This window comes from Hemicordylus capensis, chromosome 3 (assembly GCF_027244095.1).
Source record: "Hemicordylus capensis ecotype Gifberg chromosome 3, rHemCap1.1.pri, whole genome shotgun sequence".
Lineage (NCBI taxonomy): Eukaryota > Metazoa > Chordata > Lepidosauria > Squamata > Cordylidae > Hemicordylus > Hemicordylus capensis.
The window spans coordinates 129,396,546-129,417,000 of NC_069659.1; the positions used below are offsets into that span (position 1 = coordinate 129,396,546).

The window sequence follows — 20,455 nt, forward strand, 5'->3', positions numbered from 1 at the left end:
TTCTGGGGCAAGGAGGGTGGGCAGGGGGGAAAGCAGGGTTGAACATAGTACCTCCCCCCGGACGATCACAGATCTGATGTGTGGTACGCTCATGCGCCCACACGATCCGCACTGCTCAGAGCAGCGCGGATCTCTGGAGACTGGGATAATGAAGCCTGGCCTCCAGATATCCCTTAATGCACCACACGAGGAATGTGGTGGATTGAGGAATTTCCCCTCAAACCGGGTGCTCTCAGCATCCGGATCTGTGTCTGCTTGGGCGGCCTGCAGCCCGAGCAGACACATGACCCCAGACCTGGGAAAAGGGGCGCTCATGCCCTTTTACCTGGGGTTCCCAGTGAGGCAGTGCCAGGATCAGGCTGGATCCCTGCTCTTCATATGAGAAGCCCTACTCAGGTAGGGCTGCCCAAGCCCTGTGTAGGGTGGCTTGTGTGGACAGCCTCTGTGTTTTTTCATTGGGTTAGTTTTGGGGACCAGATTTTTAAAGGATAAAGTTAACTAATAATTAGTGCTGCATGTTCCACAAACATAAGGATTAGAGAAGGAATTTATATCTACATGAAAGAGGTTAATATCTGCATTAGACTAACACAAGATCAAAGAAGCAGCAGCCAACGAGTCCTACGTGACAAGTTTCCTATTAAGAGAAGGTCTGGAATGCTGACACTGTTCTGCTTCTGTAGCATGATGAGAGATTTTAGGATTTTAAAAGGGCAGACCTAATGCAGAATCGGGTTGCCTGTTAGCAACTTGCTGATTCGTGCAGGTTGCACTATGCTCCTTGAGCTGGGCTCCTTCAAGTTATTTTCATGTAAAGCCCTTTGCAATCAAAGTTTTATGCTTTGTCTATTTTTAAGTCTATATATGCTGTTGTAGTGATAGTCAGGCTTGAGGGAGGACTAGGCCTCAGTTGGAGTAACTGCTTGAAAGGTGGGCCTCTCCAAATAAGGAAGAAAGCCCGGGAGAATCAAATCCCTGCGGCCCAGTCCAGAGTGAGGGGCAGGGTTTACTGGACCACAGCTTATAGAAGAGCAGGGGAGTGGGGTATTAGTGTCCAGTTCTTCCCTGGAGGCCTCGGAGTGAGGTCTGATCAGCAACTACTGTGAGGAAAGGGGAGACTAGCTGCCTTGGACTGGGAATCAACTGGGAGCTCCTTACCTGGAAGTAAGTAGAAAGAATAGGGACCAGTTTAGCTACACACATCAGGTAATTTAATTTTGTTCAAGTGCTTGGATCTGCATGGTTCTTGTAAAACCCTATGGAAGTGTTTTACTTGATTGGAAGCAGTGATTGTTATGCCTGTATAGTTTTCCTTATAATCCAGTTATTGATCAATCCTTGTTGTGATAGTGTTACTCCTCATTGGGTCCTGTCCTAGTCACATGCTCCTGAAGGCCTAAGATGGCTCGAACCTATCTTTTAGGGAGGGCTTCCCCACTTTACTCTCCCAGACTATTCCCTTGGGTGAATCTGCTCCTATAAAAAGAGATGGTGGCAGCCTACTCAGGACTCTGCACAGCTAGAGAGGGGATTTTGTATCCCCCCCCGCCGCCACTTTTTGATCGTTACAGCTGTATAAGCAAACTAGCATTTTGATAGAAACTTCTTTCCTCAAGTATTCTTAATATTAAATGTTCACTGGCCAATGCAGCACCCTCACGAACCTACCCAGAAGTGTATTTCCTAAACTGGAGCTTTGCACACCCTTCAGTTTCCTGCCGGAGCTCATGGCCAGTCTAAATACTGAGGGATGAGAAGCCATCCCATTAAGGGTGATGTGTGAGGGGGAGCTTTCTGAACCATGAGATGGCCCTGCTTTCTGAGACCCAGCCCAAAAGTCAAATGGGAAAGCTCTGCTGGAGGGAGACTACAGTCCCCTTAAGCCTGCAGCAGACGGAGCCCAGAAGGGAGACACAGTAGTGGCAGATGGGACCTGAGGAGAAGGCACCTCGGTAGAAGGTGGCCAGCCCAGTTATCTGTCTGTGAGGTGCATGTGGCCACCAGAAGACAGGCGCCGACTGGACCCAGCATCCCAACAACACTTGCACAATTTGTACTGATGCATTTAATAGATTGTGATCTGCACCCTTGAGGCAAAACGTAGTGAACAAATAGCAGCAATAGGAAGACTGCGTACTTGGGGGGTGGGGGGTGAGAGTTGTGAATGAAGCTGAGCAGAACTATTTAAGTTAGAAAGTTGGTAAAGAGCAAAAAGTTCAATTTACTATGTATGAACCATTCATCGTTTGTTCCTCCGTTTACCAAATCTGTGCTTGCTTACCCTCTGTTCTGGTTTCTTTCCCCTAAATAACTCAAATATTGTGTAGGGATCTTTTTGGATACTTGGTTAGTTGTAACTAAATTCACTGACAATACTGGTAAATAATGTTATAGAATAAAAATCCCTTTCAAGCTTTCTGGTCTTGTACATGAGGGTTTTTGGCATCAATAAATTTTAAAAGGGTTACCAAAGAAACACAATTTGGATGAGCAGAAGCTTTTAGCTGGGAAGAGGGCTTGTCCTGCAGGCACTAGTAGCTCCCAAATTTCATCAAACCAGTATTTAATTATTTTCCTCGTAATGAAACCCTATGATAATTCATTGCACATCTTCATTTCTTCCGTTCATTTTGACTGTCATTGGACTATGCCAACTGTCGGCTGCCGTGTGCCAACTACATCCCCCCACCTGCAAAGCAGTGGGGTACTCAGTTTATTTTTTAGGAATGTTGAAGTGTTTTGATTAGCCAGTGGACCACAGGGGCAATTTGTTCTGTCTCCAAATCATCTGAATCAGCTAGATTTGGGTACAAATCGATTTGTACACAATTGATTCGCACATCCCTAACATCCAAGACCACCTAGTGCTCTTCATAGCTAAGAGGCAAACTGCATAACAATGTGAAATGAGTCAGTATAGCTCTGTTTTGCCTTTGGTTTTTACCAGCTCTGAGAGTGGGGCAGGGAGAGAGGTCAGAATTGTAACTTTTAGGGAAGGATGTTAACCCTTTGCCGCCATTCTGGTCCCAGTCCAGATTGGGCCCTTGCAGCTGCTATTGGAGGGATGCTGCCATTCGGCCTCATCCAGACTGCGCTTCTTGTAGCTGACAACTTAAAAAAAGACAGAGAGATGGAACTATACTGATGCATTCGATTAGGTGTAGTTTGATGTGGGGGATCCGAATCTGGATTTTCCACATCCAAACCCACCAGAGACTCTGGTCTCTCTCTTACAAGCTGCCTATATAACGACTACTTCACTGGCCTCTGTCCCTGTACTTGGGGCAAACATTACATTATCGTTGTTCCTACTGTCTGTACTTACAGTGGAAACCATCCCCAGCTATAATGGTTTTTATTCTCAAAAACAAATTATGCACTCACCACTTGATTTGAGAAAAATGCTAATTTGGCTTAGAGGTATAAACTGCAGGGGATGGAATGGCAAGGGGGCACTCTACTGGGGTGTGTGTGTGTAAAAGATAAGAAAGAGAGGAGAATCTTCAGATGCCAATCATTGTCTATGAAGAAACAATGGAGAGCAGGAGGAGCTGGGGGGAAGGAAGCAGAGACTGACAGGGCTGGTCAATGTATTGCCGAGAAATCCATTCAGCAACCAGGATCACAAAAATCCTGCCCTGTATACAGGAGTAGTTCTTTTCTGCTTGGTGAAGTTGGGTGTAGTTCATCCAGACCGCACCAATGAAAGGAAATTAATTCAGCAGTGTTGAAGAATTATTAAATGTGTATACTGAATGCATTTGTTCTCATTGGTACTATCTCTGTTTAGATATTTTTGGTGCTTTCTCTGGTTAGATGTAATAAATTTGTTTTAATTTCAAGTAATGAAGCTGAACTTTAAAAAAAAAAATTGCAGCCAGACGCAAATTATGCAGTGTTAGGAAAAAATGTGCAGTTCCAAAAGAACATTTGTGTAGTTCAAAAATATATGCAAAAGTTGTATTGGTTTAGTGGATGTAAACAGCAGCTGATAACATTGTCAAAAGTAAAGTGAATAGGCCGGGCACTTCTAGAACCCCAGACACTGATACTGTAAGCAAGTTCATTACCATGGGGGCCCATCTGATGCTAAAGTATACCAGATCATGCTTAAGGTTGCATATACAAACTTATTTTCCTTATCTATGCATCTGTCAGTTTTCAGATCTTATGAGATTCTCTGGAGAAAAGGGTTTCTGAACAGCAGAAGGGTAGATTTCTAATAACCAGAATAGACAGGTATGTTGTAGTGGCATATGCTAGGTGCATGGGTTACACTCACATACATGGCGCAGTTCTCTATTTTCCTTTTTAGTCTACTTTCAAGTAGTCTTAGCAGATCACCTGGCTGTCCGTGTGTCTGTGTCTGTGTCCCCCCCATCAACCTCGCAACGTCTGGACTAATATGAACCAAATCCAACTGGCCCTATCCAACCCCTGCTCAGCATTCCTTCAGTGGCTGTTGCTGGTGTCTACCTTTATGTTTCTTTTTAGATTGTGAGCCCTGTGGGGACAGGGTGCCATCTTATTTATTTATTTATTTATTTATTTATTTATTTATTTATTTATTTATTTATTTATGTATTTCTATGTAAACCGCTTTGAGAACTTTGGTTGAAGAGCGGTATATAAATATTTGTTGTAGTAGTAGTTGTAGGGACCCACAGGGACACCTCAATGGTGTCGTTTGTGATGATGTCATCCACCCTGATTCAAGATAGCGGATGTGTAAACATTTGAGGCACAGGTGGGCTAAGTAACTTGTGAACTGCCCAATCAATTTGAACCAAATTTGCTACAGCTGTAGGGACACATGGGGATGCCCCAATGGTATAGTTTGTTATGAAGTCATCTACCCCAATCCAAGATGGCAGACGTGTGAACATTTGAGGTGAAAGTGCACTAACTTGAGGACTGTCTAACTGATTTGGACCAAATTAGGTACAGTTGTAGTGAGTGACACACAGGGACACCTCAATGGTGTAGTTTGTAATGATGTCATTCACCATGATTCAAGACGGCGGACATTTAAACTTTTGAGGTGCAAGGGGGATAACTTCTGAACCACTTAACCAATTTGAACCAAATTTGCTACAGCTGTAGGGACATATAGGGATGCCCCAATGGTGTCGTTTATGATGATGTCATCCACTCCAATCCAAGATGGCAGAGATATGAACATTTGAGGCGGACATGTACTAATTTTTGGACTGTCTAACCAATTTGAACCAAATGAGATACAATTGTCGTGAGTGACACACAGGGACACCTCACTGGTGTAGTTTGTGATGATGTCATCCACCCCAAATCATGATGGTGGGCACATAAACTTTTGAGGTGTAAGTGGGTTAACTTGTGTACCACCTAACTGATTTGAATCAAATTTGCTACAGCTTCTATGGACACATATGGATGCCCCAATGGTGTAGTCTGTGATGATGTCATCCACCCCAATCAAAGATAGCAGACGTGTAAACTTTTGAGGTGAAAGTACACTAATTTGCTGACTGTCTAACTGATTTGAACCAATCTGGTACAGTTGTAGTGAGTGAAACACAGGGACACCTCAATGGTGTAGTTTGTAATGATGTCATCCACCCCGATCCAAGATGGCAGATGTTTGAACATTTGTGGCACAAGAGATCTAACTTGTGGACCTCAGTTTGAACCAAATTTAGTCAAGTTGTAGAGATAGTGAAAGGAAAATAGGCATCTTAGTTCTTACTAGAACAACTTGTTAAAAGCCTTGTAATTAAGGATTTCTGGATTATATTGAGTGAGGTTTTTTTGCTTCAGTCTGCAGTTCATATAGGACTATAAATAGGGGTAGTATAGACTAATAGGCCTACACCTTTCACAGCTTTGGCCCCAGAAAATTAAGAAGTCTGTGCACCTGTTCTGGCTGCACCCTCAGAAGAAGCGTACAAATTCACTTCACATGAATCATAATCTTATCATGGTGGTGAAGAGTGGCAAAAAGAGTCCCCCCCCCCTTAAAAAGTCAATTAACGTTTAAAGTGATGTGGGGATTCCAGTCTAAATTAGTGATCCTGATTGTACAGACAGGTGTCTCTCTCTCTGTGTGTATAGTCCTTATTCAGGATTAATGTGGCGTATATGGGGTATAATCGAGTGGATGTGAATTTGAGATGAACATTTTGTTTTCTTTTGTCCCTCATACATAATCTTATCCCCATTATAGAATTAAATCTAAATATTATCCTCATTATGGAATTAAATTCAACCAAATCTTCTTCAGTTGACTATGGTATGTAGTAACCGATCATTGTAACCATAACATTAAAAAGCAATATTCAAAACTGTTACCTGACCACATTTCAAATAATATAACCTAAGTCATGTCATGAGCATATAGGGTGGGTGGAGGAGTACCTGCACCATTTCTCCACTATGCAATGCCTCTTGCTGGCCCAGGTATATATGACCCTTGGTGAATAACCTTAAAAAACCTACTTAATTCACTGACCACCCCATCCTCTGCTTAGTAACTATATCTACAGAAGTGATGCATCCTTTTGTATGACAGTGGACATGTCTATTACCCAGGCTCTGTCTTTCATCCTGAACATATCCTAGAAGTATTTGTTTGCAGTTCATAAGGGCATGCTTTTTTAGAATTATTATTATTTTATTTTATTTTTATAACATGTATATACTGCTTTTCAACAACAAAGTTATCAAAGCAAAAGAAAAGAAAAGTTGGTTCCCTGTCCCGAAAGGCTCATAGTCTAAAAATAAATATAAGTGAGACACCACTGGGAAGGTCGCTGTGCTGGACTTGGTTAGGGACAATTGTTTTCTCCCTGATAAATATAAGAGAGCCACCACTTGAAAAGGTTCCTCTTTGCCCAGTCATCAGCGGGGTCAGAGTGCTTCCCTATTAGAAGCTCCCTGCAGTGAACACTAGGCTTTTGGGTTTTTTTTTAAGATTGTGAGCCCTTTTGGGACAGGGAACCATTTTATTTCTTTTTCTGTGTAATTACTTTGAGAACTTTCTTTGTTGAAACATGGTTATAAATATCTGTAATAATAATAATAATAATAATAATAATAATAATAATATAAATAAATAAATAAATAAATAAATAAATAAATAATACTCCCAGTGAAGCACTACCTTGGCATGGTTGTGGGGCTTGCGTGCTCTGAGGAAGGTGAAAGCTAGGCCAGAGGTCCAGCCATACTGGACAGGTCTCACCAGAGGAGCCAGACAAAGAGTGCCTCTCCCATCAACAATATGGTGAGACGTAACTTTAATAAATCTATACCGGATCGGTCATCGCCCGGGTCAACAAGGACCGCGGCAGGTGCTGGAGTCTCTGGACATCTGGTGGCAAGTGGGCTACAGGACTCAGGATCTTCAGTTGAGCAACCAGGGCTGGAGACTGCAAGGTTACTGGAAGAAATGTCGCTTAACCAGAAAAAATATACGAAAAATGCCAACAAGGAAATAATGATCTGCTATTACAAGTCTAGTCCAACTAGAAGAGGTTATTTAAAAAGAATGTGCCAAATTTGGAAAGAGAAGCATCCAGATACAGAAATAACAGAACAAAGGCTAGCAGACCAGAGAAGATTCATAATAAGAAATAAAGTATTCACAGAAGTTGAGCTGGAAGTACTACAAAGAAAAAACACAGGCTCATGATATGGAAAAAGAATTACCACCAGCTGAAGAAGTTGCTCAGGTGCAGGTGGAGGAGGTGTTGGAAATAGAGGATGCCACTGTTGCTGAACTGTTTCAAAATCAAAACCAGGCAACCTCCCCTTTGCCTTCACCTCAAAAACCCAAATGCTGTTTAACAGAAAAGCAACAAGAACTAAAGCAAAAAATAACTGAGCGCATGAACCAAACAACTACCAGGGTTCGACTTCTAGCTCTAAAAACAGTTGCCAAAAAAACAACTTGTTCAGGCATTAAAAGATGTCAGTGCTGCACTTGCAGAAATACAACCAATAATTTTCAAGAAGCAAACCAACTAATGTACAGTGCAGCAACAATAACAACACAAGAGCTCGGATATAAGATCAGTGGACCTGTAAAAAAAGAAAGTAGTACATCACCTAAATGGAAGATTAGATTAGAAAATAAAATCGTGAGGCTTAGATCGGATGCTAGTAAATTGAAAGATATGAAAGACAAGAAGCTGAAGAATGAAAACACCAAACAGTATATGATCCAAAAATACCACCTAGATTCAAGGAAAATTAGAGAAGTCCTGGAAATAATAAAGCAGTAAATAACAGCAGTGTCTAAGAAGATTAGCAGATACAAAGCCAGAATTACACAACACAGGCAGAATCTCCAATTCCAGTCGAATCAGAGACGTTTCTACCAAAGCATAGAAGGAGAAACTGCAAGAAACATAGAAACACCAAATAAAGAAGAAACATAACAGAAGAAACAGTGCAATTCTGGGGGAAATTATGGGACAATCCAATAGATTATAATAAAAAAGCAGGCTGGATGAAAGAGGTCGAAAAATGTAACCAACAAATGCAAGATCTAATAATAACACCAGAATTAATAAGTGAAAGAGCAAAGAAAATTAAAAATTGGACTACACTAGGTGACGATGAACTGCATGGCTTTTGGCTTAAACAACTAACAAGCTTTCATAAACAACTATCAAAACAGTTCAATCACATTTTGCAGGGAGGTGATATTGAACAATGGCTAACAATTGGGAAAACTCATCTCATAATAAAAGACCCAGCAAAAAGTGCAGTTCCAAGTAATTATAGACCGATAACCTGCCTGCCAACCATGTTCAAATTATTTACTGGAATAATAGCAGATGAAGGAATGTGACACTTATTAACTAACAAACAGCTTCCAGTTGAACAGAAAGGAAACTGCCCAAACAGCAGAGGCACAAAAGACCCGCTGCTGATTGACAAAAATAATTTTAGAAAATTGCAAGAGAAGAAAAACCAATCTAAGTGTTGCATGGATTGACTACAAGAAAGCCTTCGACTCATTGCCTCACACATGGATACTAAAATGTTTAGAAACAACTGGTGTCAGCAAAAACATTCAGATATTTATTTTAAAAGTAATGAGCATGTGGAGTACACAGTTAGCAATCAATGGCGAGACACTTGAACAGGTTAGCATTAGAAGAGGTATTTTCCAAGGGGACTCACTATCTTCTGTGTTGTTTGTAATCGTCGTGACTCCACTTTCACAAATACTAAACAAAACAAGCCTCGGATACCAAACATCTAAAACATCAAGTCAAATAAACCATCTGCTGTACATGGATGATCTCAAGTTGTATGGAAAGTCCCAGTCAGAAATCGAATCACTGCTAAACACTGTCCATATATTCAGTAGCGATATAGCAATGGAGTTTGGACTAGACAAGTGTGCTGCATTAATAATGAACAGAGGGAAAATAACAAAAACAGAAAGAATAGAACTGCCCAATAGAAGCAACATCAAGAACCTGGAAGAGAAAGAACATTACAAATACTTGGGCATTCTCCAGGCTGATAACATTGAACACACTGAAGTTAAAAGAAAAATTGGAAGTGAATACATCAGGAGAGTTAGAAAAATCCTGAAGTCCAAACTCAATGGTGGGAACACCATACAAGCCATAAATACCTGGGCTATACCTGTTATCAGATACACTGCAGGAATAATAGACTGGACCTAGGCAGAGCTAGTGATGCTGGATCGTAAGACCAGGAAAATCATGACCATCAATCACGCTCTGCACCCCCGCAGTGATGTCGATAGGCTATAATAAACAGCAGCTCGGGTGGAAGAGGGATGCTGTAAGTCCATCAAATAGTAGAGGAGGAGAAAAGAGGTCTTGAGAAATATATAAAGGACAGTAAAGAAGATGCACTTCAAATGGTCAATAACGAGAAACTATTCAACACCAATGAAACCAAGCAGCCCTACAAGAAAGAACAAGTCAAGAACCAAGCAGAAAAATGGAAAAATAAGCCACTGCATGGTCAATATTTGCACAATATAAGTGGAAAATCAGACATCACCAAGACCTGGCAATGGCTTAAGAATGGCAACTTGAAGAAAGAAACAGAGGTTTTAATACTGGCTGCACAAGAACAGGCACTAAGAATGATTTTGAAAACCCAGTTTAAGGGGAGAGGTACTTAGCAATAGCAATAGCACTTACATTTATATACCGCTCTATAGCTGGAGCTCTCTAAGCGGCTTACAGTGATTTAGCATATTGCCCCCAACATTCTGGGTACTCATTTTACCGACCTCGGAAGGATGGAAGGCTGAGTCAACCTTGAGCCCCTGGTCAGGATCGAACTTGTAACCTTCTGGTTACAGGGCGGCAGTTTTACCACTGCGCCACCAGGGGCTCTTAACCCACTTAGGTGGGTTAACCCCCTGAGAGCCACTGGGCTCACCTGCGAGCCTGGTGGTTCACATGGTCAGCCGAAATCGGGCTAGGCTCCCCTAGCCCGATTTCAGCTGATCGTCAGAATAGCCTCAATGAGTTCATTTTCAATGAAGTTTCTTCTGTGACCCCAATATTTCTTTGCTGGGCAGTTACACCCCATTCAGAATCAATTACCACATGACCTTCAGCCCTGATTTATTGTCACTGATCATAAGAACATATGAACATAAGAACAGCCCTCCTGGATCAGGCCCAAGGCCCCCTTATGTACCCTTTTGTTACCCAGCAACAAACTCTGAGGCGTTCTGTCTAGAACTTTCTGCAGTGTGCGCTGTACTGTCTGGAATAAGTTAGGGTCATCTGCAAACATGCAAACTCTTCCCCCTGACATTTTTGAATATTTGGAAATGCCTGTCTCATTCATCCTTTCCTGCAGGGCAGAGAAAGAGGACCACATTCCTCTATATAACTTTAGTACAATTATCATGAGTTGTTGTAGAAAAAAGCCACTTAAAAATGAGAAATTTCCCCAATTTGCATGTTTGTTCAGAGCAAAAATGGAAAAAAATGGTATATTTTAATATCATTTTTAAAAGTTAAAAAAAAAAAAAAGATTCCTGAGCTATTGTTGGAAGTTTTCCCATTTTTGTACTCGTCTCATTGCTATTTTAAATCCTAATATATAAAAGTGGTTTTTGATAGCAGAACGAGATGGAATATACAATCTCTTTCTCTTCATGTGCCTTCTCTGATTGGGAGGTTGGCAGCCAGCAAAGGCAGTACAGTTTCCTTTATGGAGACCTTTGCTTTCTGCAAAAACAAGAGACCTTCAGTAACCTCATCTAGCCTGTATACTTGCAGCCTGTGAGTTCCCATGACTTAATTTGTCAGTACAATGTATGTATCAAGACTTTATATTTGAAAGGCTGTCTTGGCAAAGGAACTGTGCTTTCCCCCTACATAATAAATCTGTTTCCTAGGAAATAATTCTGATATAAAGACTGTCTGCCCTTCACCTGTGTTTTATTATGTGGCTTTTTTGTGTATGTTGGTGGGGGATAAACTAAGCTACTCTTTTAAAGATATTTTAAACCCCTCCTAACCCCCTTGTCACACTCTGCCCCATTTTAATCAATTATAAACTCTTCCTTTGCCACAATATTACCACTTGTCTCCTTGACTCATGACATACATTGTGCATAGTCTCTTACAATTACTACTGCTACTGTTGTTGTTGTTGTTGTTGTTGTTGTTGTTGTCATTAAAAAAAGGAAAGATTGTGCCTTTGAGTCAGTGCTGACTCCTGATGACCACAGACAGTATAGTTTATTGTCAATTATGAGTTAGAGACTGTAGCAAATATAGCAATGATACAATTCCTTGGCAGAGGACTCCCAGTGTGAGCCACATTGACAAGGCTGAGGACGAAGCTTGCTAAAAGAGCAGTAAGAAGCAGGTAGGATGGGGACAATTGGTCGCAGATGATGCCAAAGATGTTCATTCATGGAAAACTTTCCTGACGTCAGTTTTGGGGTGTGGGGGGAGGTGGTCTGATGACTGGTACAAGGTGCTAGACCCATTTCAAACTGGCTTTTGGGCAGGCTATGGAATTGAGCCCCCCCACATCCTGTTATGCTGCCTCATCATGGTGTGTGTGTGTGGGGGTGTTCCTGCAAGGGATGAGCAAAGTACGCCAGGAAATATACTCCCAGCAGGGTCACCGAATACACGAAGGTCATTCCAACTGCCCAGCTAAAGCAAGCAGGCACCTATATTGGGAAGCAGCAATATAGGAAGGTGCTGGAGGCAGACCATCACTTCAGTGACAAAGACAAAGGCATCATTTCAGATTGCGCGGGAGAAGGCAATGGTAAACTACTCCTGTATTTTACCAAGAAAACCACATGGATAGACAAAATAGAATGATTGTCGATGTAGTGAATAACACTGGGTAATTGAGAAAGCCAAAGAATACCAAAAGAAATTTATTTATTAATTTTTTTATTTTCTTTCTTTCTTTCTTTCTTTCTTTCTTTCTTTCTTTCTTTCTTTCTTTCTTTCTTTCTATATCGCCCTTCCAAAAATGGCTCAGGGCTGTTCACATAGAGAAACAATAAATAAATAAGATGGATCCCTGTCCCCAAAGGGCTCATGATCTAAAAAGAAACATAAGATAGACACCAGCAACAGTCACTGGAGGTACTGTTCAGTTACTCTCCCCCTAAATAAATAAATAAATAAATAAAGAGAATCATCACGTTAAAAGGTTCCTTTTTGCCAAGTTAGCAATATGTGCTTTATTGACTACAGAAAGGCCTTTGATTGCATCGACTATGTCAAGTTGTGGAATATTCTTAGGAAAATGGGCATCCCAGAACATCTCATTGTTCTCATGAGAAACCTATACACAGGACATGAAGCCACAGTCCAGACAGAACATGGTGAAATACAGTAGACTGGTTTCAGATCAGCAAAGAGGTAAGACAAGGCTGTATACTTTCTCCTTATTTATTCAATGTATATGCTGAACATATACTGAGAGAAGCTGGATTGGAAAAAGATGAGCATGGTTTTAAAGCTGGAGGAAGAAACATCAATAACCAGGATCAGAATGGATAATGAAGACACTGAAGTGGTAGATAGCTTCTGCCTTTTAGGATCAACCATAACAATAAAGGATCCAGCAGTCAAGAAATACCCTACAGACTAGCACTTGGTAGGGTTGCAATGAAGGTCTTGGAAAGGATATGTACATGCCGTGATGTGTCTAGACCTACAAAGACTAGAATCGTTCAGCCAGTGGTTTTCCCCATGACACTCTATGGATACAAAAGCTGGGCTTTGAAGAAGCAATACAGAAAAGGTATTGATGCTTTGGAACTTTGGTGCTGGAGAAGACTTTTGAGGATACCACGGACAGCCAGGTAAACAAACAAATGGATCATAGAACAAATCAATCCAGAATTTTCACTTGAGGCTCAAATGACCAGGCTCAAGTTATCATACTTCGGACACATTATGCGAAGACCCAGCTCCCTTGAGAAGTCCATATTGCTGGGGAAAGTTGAAGGAAAGAGAAGAGGACAACCAGCAGCAAGGTGGATGGACTCGATTACGACAGCAATGAATGCACCAGTAAGAGACCTTAAAAGCTAAGTTGAAGACAGATCATCCTGAGAGAATCTATCTATATGGTTGCTAAGAGTTGACACCGACTTGATGGCACTTTTCAAACAATCAATCAATGGAACTGAGACTGCCTTGGTCAACCTGATGGATGATATCCAACTGGTTATTGACAGATGGAGTGTGACTCTGCTGATCCTTTTGGATTTCATGGCAGCTTTTGATACCATTGACCATGTATCTTTCTGGGTCACCTGAAGGAAGTGGAATTAGGTGGCACTGTTTTACAGAGGTTCTGTTCTACCTCTCTGGTAGATTGCAGATGTTGTTGCTTTGAGATTGTTGCCCTGCAAAGCGAGAATTACAGTATAGAATTCCACAAAGCTCCATATTGTGTCCAATGCTCTTTAGCATCTGCATGAAACTGCTGGGGGAGGTCATTAGGAGATTTGGTGCAGGGTGTTATCAACATGCTGATGATACCCAAAGTTCCTCAGGAAATGGCATAACTTCCCTAAATGCCTGCCTGGAGGCAGTAATAAGCTGAAAGAGGAATAACAAATTGAAGTTGAATCCAAATAAGACTGAGGTATTGATTATACCAATGGCAGGGGTGGGGGGTGGGGTCAAGACAGTATAGATCTACCTGTTCTGGATGGGGTTACACTCCCCTAAAAAGAACAAGTACCTAGCTTGGGAGTGCTCCTGGATCCAAAACTCTCTGGTTTCTCAGGCTGAGGCAGTGGCTAGAGCCCTTTTTATCAGCTTCCGCTGATATGTCAGCTATGCCCATTTCTGGAGGTTAATGACATTAAAATAGTGGTACATATTCTTGTACCTCCAGACCTGTCTACTGTAATTACTGTACATCAGGCTCCCTTTATACATAGTCTGGAAACTACTATTGGTACAGAATGAGGCAACCAGTTTCTTTGGGACAATCTGAAGGGACCTTATAACACCATTTTTTTTAAAAAAAAAACCCAAAACTACACTGGCTGCCAATATGTTTCCAAGTGAAATACAAAATGCTGGTTATTACCTATAAAGCCTTTAGTGGCTTAGGTTGAGGCTACTTAAGAAAGCATCTCCTTTGTCATGAACCCTTCCACCTATTGTTATCATCTGGGGAGATCCAGTCACAGTTGCCACCAGCTTGTCTGGTGGTGACCCAGGACCAGGCCTTCTCTGTGGCTGCCCCAGGGCTTTGGAATACACTCCCTGTCAAATAAGAGCTTCTCCATAAGAACAGCCCTGCTAGATCAGGCTCAAGGCCCATCTAGTCCAGCATCCTGTTTCATACAGTGGGCCACAAGATGCTCCTGGGAAGCCCCCAGGCAAGAGCAGGCACACAAATGGCCATGGCGCATGTATGGCAGCATTCAAAATGGCTGCCACCATCTCAGAAAGGGCTAAAATGGCCTAAAAATGGGCCAAAGGCCCTTTGGAGACCGAGGTGGCCACCAAACCCGGTGATAAGTAAAAATATTTTTTTCCAACTCTAGAACCCCTGAGCCAGCTCGAATTCAAGCTGGGCCAGGCCCCTCATTCAGGGTCACAAAACTGAACATGCCCAGTCAGGTTTGAGTCCAGTTTGGATTTGTACCGAACTGGGCAAATGGGTTTTGTGCAAATCAATACCCAGGTGTTGTAGCCTTACATCATGAGGAAGGTTCTCTAGGCCCCATATAATCTCAGTTGTCCTCTTCTGCATCTTTTCCAGTTCGACGATGTCCTTCTTAAGGTATGGTGACCAGAACTGCATGTACAGTAGTACTGCAAATGTAGCCGCACCATAGTTTTATATAAGGACATCATAATTTTCAACCCCCTTGCTAATGATTCCAAGCATGGAATTGCCCTTTTTCACAGCTGCCACACAGTGAGTCAACACTTCAACAAGCTGTCCACCATGATCTCAAGATCCCACTCCCGGTCAGTCACTGACAGCTCAGACCCCATCAGCATATATGCGAAGCTGGGTTTTATTTTGCCCCAATATGCACCATTTTACACTTGCTAACATTTAATTGCATTTGTCTTTTTGTTGCCCACTTCCACAGTTTGTAGAGATCCTTTTGGAGCTCCTCTTAATCTCTTTTGGATTTCACTACCCTAAATAGTTTAGTGTCATCTGCAAATTTGGCCACCTCACTGCTGACTCCCACTTCAAGATCATGTATGAATAAATTAATCTGCTTGCTTTTAAAAAGAGTCTTAAGACACACTTGTTTCCTCAGACTTTAGTTCAAAATTAATTTAAAACTGTTTAATTGTCTTATTCTGTGAAATTGTTTTAATTGTTTTTGTTCTGTGGAATTGTTTTAGTTGTTTTTATCTTTGATATATGTTGTATTTTGGATCGATCGATCGATCAATCAATCAATCAATCGTCTTTATTGCAGCCCAGGACTAGCATAAGACAGAACAGTAGGGCATGATTCATAATAATAAAATCAAGTTATGGAACCAGAAAACTATACTACTTTAAAAATAATACTATAAGGCCATATTATAATACTATAAAACTGCTACACCTTAGAAAAGAGGGCAGCAAAATCCATAAATGAATGAATGAATGAATGAATGAATGTAATCTGTGTGAGGCAGAAGACAGGAATTTGTGAGTGAGAGAATGACGTGTGTGTGCATGTGCAGAGCAAGAAGAGGAATATTGGGACTAGAGAGAGGAGACATAGCCAAACATAGGGAAATAAAGACTTATAAATAGAAGAACCATCTCTGGCTTCAAACTCAAGTGGGTCAAACTCAAAGCTATCATCTGTAGGCTGACAGGATGGGGGTTGTCCCATTGAAATTAAAAGAACTAGCTGAATAATTTTCTTCATCATGTCAGCTGACATGACCAAGACAAAATACCATCTTCGTAATGTACATAAATAATGCAAGCTATTTGTTGTCAGCATTGATATCGTTATAACGGTAATAAACATGTGTCAGGTAAAACTGCTGAGTGAATAATTATATTTGGCCTCTGAAATGTGCAGTTGTCACTGTTACTGTTAGCCATTTGTCTACATCCAGACTAACCCAGCATAAGGCTGTTAGGCGAGTGCAAGGACCTAGCACAGTGACGTTGCTCAAAGGAAGGAAGTCTATTCCAGATCAGTTCTTGCACTAGTGTAACAACACATTGCACAATGCAGTGCACAACCCAGAGAAGTCATATGGCTGTGGTTGTGCAACATCACTGAGCGCTGCAAGATCAGTGTGTGAAACTTCTCTTAGTGTGGCACTAATCTGGATGTCAGCCACTTTTCCTCATCTGGTGTTCCATGTGTGCTCCAGTCCACACTCAAACCTTCTGTGAATGAATTTCCATGTTCAGTTCAAAGTGAGGGCAGCTCTGCCAACCCACTCCTGCGCCCAAGAGAACCCCTAGATTGGTAAAAATGCATCATATTTTCCTTTGAAGTGATGGGCAGTCCCATGCTTTGTCTGCTGGTAGGGATGACACTGAAATTTCAAAAGTGAAATTTAAAGAGAATTTCAGGGTTCTTTCCAAGGAGAAACATCTGAGAACTTTCAAGGGAAGCTAAATGAGCTTCTGTAAGACAACTGAGATTTCTCAGGGGTTTTCTGTACATGCCTCCTATCCAATTCCAAAGCATGGTGGTACTTTTCTCTCTCTTTTTTTAGAATCACAAGAAACAGGATGTTTTTCTCTGTAATGGCGTCATCCCTGATACTCTCATCATTAAATGGGCACTTATTTTTGCAGAACTCAGGAAAATTGCATTTGCTGCCTTGAAAAAAACAAGCCAACAGGTTGTCTTGAAAGGGACCGTGTGCTTAAGAAACAGAATAGGTTGCCTAACCTTTGCCAGGGTGCAAAAATAAAACATGGTTATCTTGGGGTTTGACTGTGTGAGCCTATTCACATGAGCAATCTAAGTCAGGCTAGGGCAGCGCAGCCTGGGTTGGGCTGCTCGTGCGCAACACGGGATCGAGCCAGATCCCGGCACTGCCCTCCTGCTCAAACTGACCTTTTACCCCAACCTTGACCCAGGGTTAATGGCATGAGCGCGCCCTTTACCCTGGGGCCTGGGTCATGAAGGGAGAAGAAGGGAGCCAGCTGGTGTGTGGCAGGGGGTGAAGGGAAAGCAAAGAGCGGTTCAAGGGGAAGCAGGAAGCTGGCCGTTATTTTGGATGCTGATGTTTCAGTGGGGGAGGGAGAAGGAATGGCACAGTGTCTGTGAGGTGGAGTGGGTGGAAGGGAGCCGGGGGCTGCAGGAGGCACTTCTAGATCAAAGCTGGAAATACAAAACAAGAAAGCAAAGCAGGCATTGAAGGTAGCTCTCCTATGGAAACAAGACCCAAGAGATCATAGGCACTGAATAGCTTTCATCTAGGACGACAAGGCACTTCCTTTGAGAAGTCACATATGCTCAAACAAAAACACAGGCCAAATTAGTTCAGTGACAGCCGGTCCCCCTACAAATGTACATCATCTTCAACTATGCGCTGGAGAAGAGAGGCTTTACACTTGTGTTTGTCTCATAATCCTCTTTGGATAACATCAGAATTATCCAAACACTGGCTGTGCCTGTAGCTTAAGTAACAGCATCCAAACCTGTGTACATCTGGCAGTGGCAGATTGCAACTAACACTTCTTAATTGGTACTACAGAGCAGGGAGATGCATTAGAAATGGTTGTTGTGTCATTCCATGCTATGGTTTGTTTGTTAATTAACCTATGCATGCTTTAAAACTAATCCAAACACTAAAGATGCCTGTAAATCTACAAATTTTAATGGATCTAGGGTTAAATTATCAGTCATAGCTTTAAACTGATTTACACCAAATTAATAGTCCCAGAAAGCCTATAATTGAGAAATACATGTTCTGTTATGTAGATCTGACATTCTGTTCTTCCTTTCTGTATAGTATGTAACAAGCAGTACTCAGTCTATTAACATTAAATATTTTTTTATCTATGGATGGCAATGAACAGACATCCGTTGAGAATCGTTTGTGAAGATCTGAACTCCTGCATTTTCCCCCAGCTAATCCTTTTGATACTTTATTTGCCTAGCTTTTCCTTTTCAAGGAATGAACTGAATGCTGTGGGGAATAAGAGTTAGAAGATTCTAATGTAGAAATTAAAATAGATCAATCTGAAGGTTGGCACTTTAAATTCTAAAGTACAGAATTTGAATTCACATATGGGTAACAGGGTACAATCAAGAAAAGTTGGATTTTGGCAATGGGAATCAAACTTTGTGGGCCAGATCTATATTTGAAGAGTGAGTTTTTCTTCATAGAACCTAGGAATCTACATATGAATATGAATACAACAAATATTTATATACCACTTTTCAACAAAAGTTCCCAAATTTATTACATAGAGAAATAAAAATAAATAAATAAAATGGCTCCCCGTTTCCAAAGGGCTCACATTCTAAAAAAGAAATGTAAGAGACACCAGCAACAGCCACTGGAGGGATGCTATGCAGGGGCTGGATAGGGCTGTTGCTCCCCGCCCCCTGCTCAATAAAGAGAATCACCATTTTAAAAGGTGCCTCTTTGCTGAGTTAGGCGAAACAGGGAAGCATTTACTTGTTGCTTCATGAGAGAAAAATATTTCATCTTTTGACATCAAAGCACAACAAAATCAGGGCTCAAGCTGCTTAGGGCTTTATAGGTTATAACCAAAACCTTGTATTTTGCCCGGAAATCTATCGGCAACCAGTGTAGATCTTTTAAGATTGGAGTGATATGGTCTCTCTGAGGTGACCCGGAGGCCAACCTGGCTGCCGCATTCTGGACCAACTGCAGTTTCTGGACTCTGTACAAAGGCAGCCCCACATACCTGTAGAGCGCATTGCGGTAATAAAGTCTGGAGGTGATCAGCAGATCTAGTGCTGATCTGAGGTCATTTACCTCAAGAAAGCCGCAGCTGGTGTATCAGCCGAAGCTGATAAAAGGCACCTCTGGCCACTGCCTCAACCTGGGACACCAGGGAGAGGTTTGTGTCCAGGAGCTGCATACCTGTTGCTTCTGAGGAAGTGAGACCCCATCCAGAACTGGCAGATCAAAAGACATGCAGCTCTTTTAGCATAAATCATAGGGCACATTTCCTAGCACTCACGTCTCCATTGCCCCCGGTCCTCCCCTCATTAGGACGGGGGTATCCGTGCTGGTGTATTTCAATGCGAGCTTCTCCCTCCCGCTTCCCACAGCGCTTGTGCTATGCATTATGTGCTATTTGATTCTGGTCTGCTAGACTTAACAAATGTGGCTCCTGGCCAATGTGAATCCATCTACCAGGAGAGAGTTGGGAGGAAAAGATGGTCAAGTGGTGTTGGAGGGGTGGGACTCTGTTTCAGTGGCAGCCTTCAAGGAACCGTGGCTTTACATTGCCTTCCCACTGGCCACAAGTTTATTTATGAACACCTGAAAGTGGGATGGTATGGGGTGATGGCGGAGGAATAAAAACATAAAACATTATGTTTTCCATAAAACATTATGCTGTATGTAAAGCATTCTACAACTTTTAGGTGATTACCTTTTAGCTTTATGGCTCACACTTTCTAGGCATTGATTCTACTTGTTTAATCAGTGGTGGCTGGTCAATAAGGGTAGGAGGGGCTACCCCCCAAAAAAAACAAAACAGAACGAGGTAACCCCAAAAGGTTCAGATACGACCCACCCACGTGGCTCCTTGGTTTTCCTGTGCAGCTTGCATGGCCAGACATATCCCCCACAACCCCATCCATGAATCTTTCAGCACTGTCCATACCCAGTGTCCTTGGTGTTATCTCCTGGCTGGCAGCTGCTTGTGCGAACAATGCCTATATTAAGGCTTTAATGGGCAAAGCAAAGTTGTTACTTTTTAAATAGCATTAAGGGCTGGTCTCCACGTGAGGTTGATGAACACACCCCTCCCACGCAGTGGT

The 20,455-nt window shown here is 41.9% G+C and overlaps 1 long non-coding RNA gene across 11 annotated transcripts in view; it reads left to right on the top strand.

Moving 5' to 3' along the window:
- The first annotated feature begins 441 nt into the window (after window positions 1-441).
- LOC128348764 (uncharacterized) overlaps window positions 442-20,455 on the top strand; it is a 210,995-nt gene continuing 190,981 nt past the window's right edge. For 10 of the 11 annotated variants that reach the window (XR_008318302.1, XR_008318305.1, XR_008318310.1 and 7 more), the window contains exon 1: window positions 442-1,164. This is a non-coding gene — a long non-coding RNA (uncharacterized LOC128348764). Of the gene's footprint in view, window positions 1,165-4,158; window positions 4,240-20,455 lie in introns of all 11 variants that reach the window. The other variant, XR_008318306.1, reaches the window with a different exon arrangement.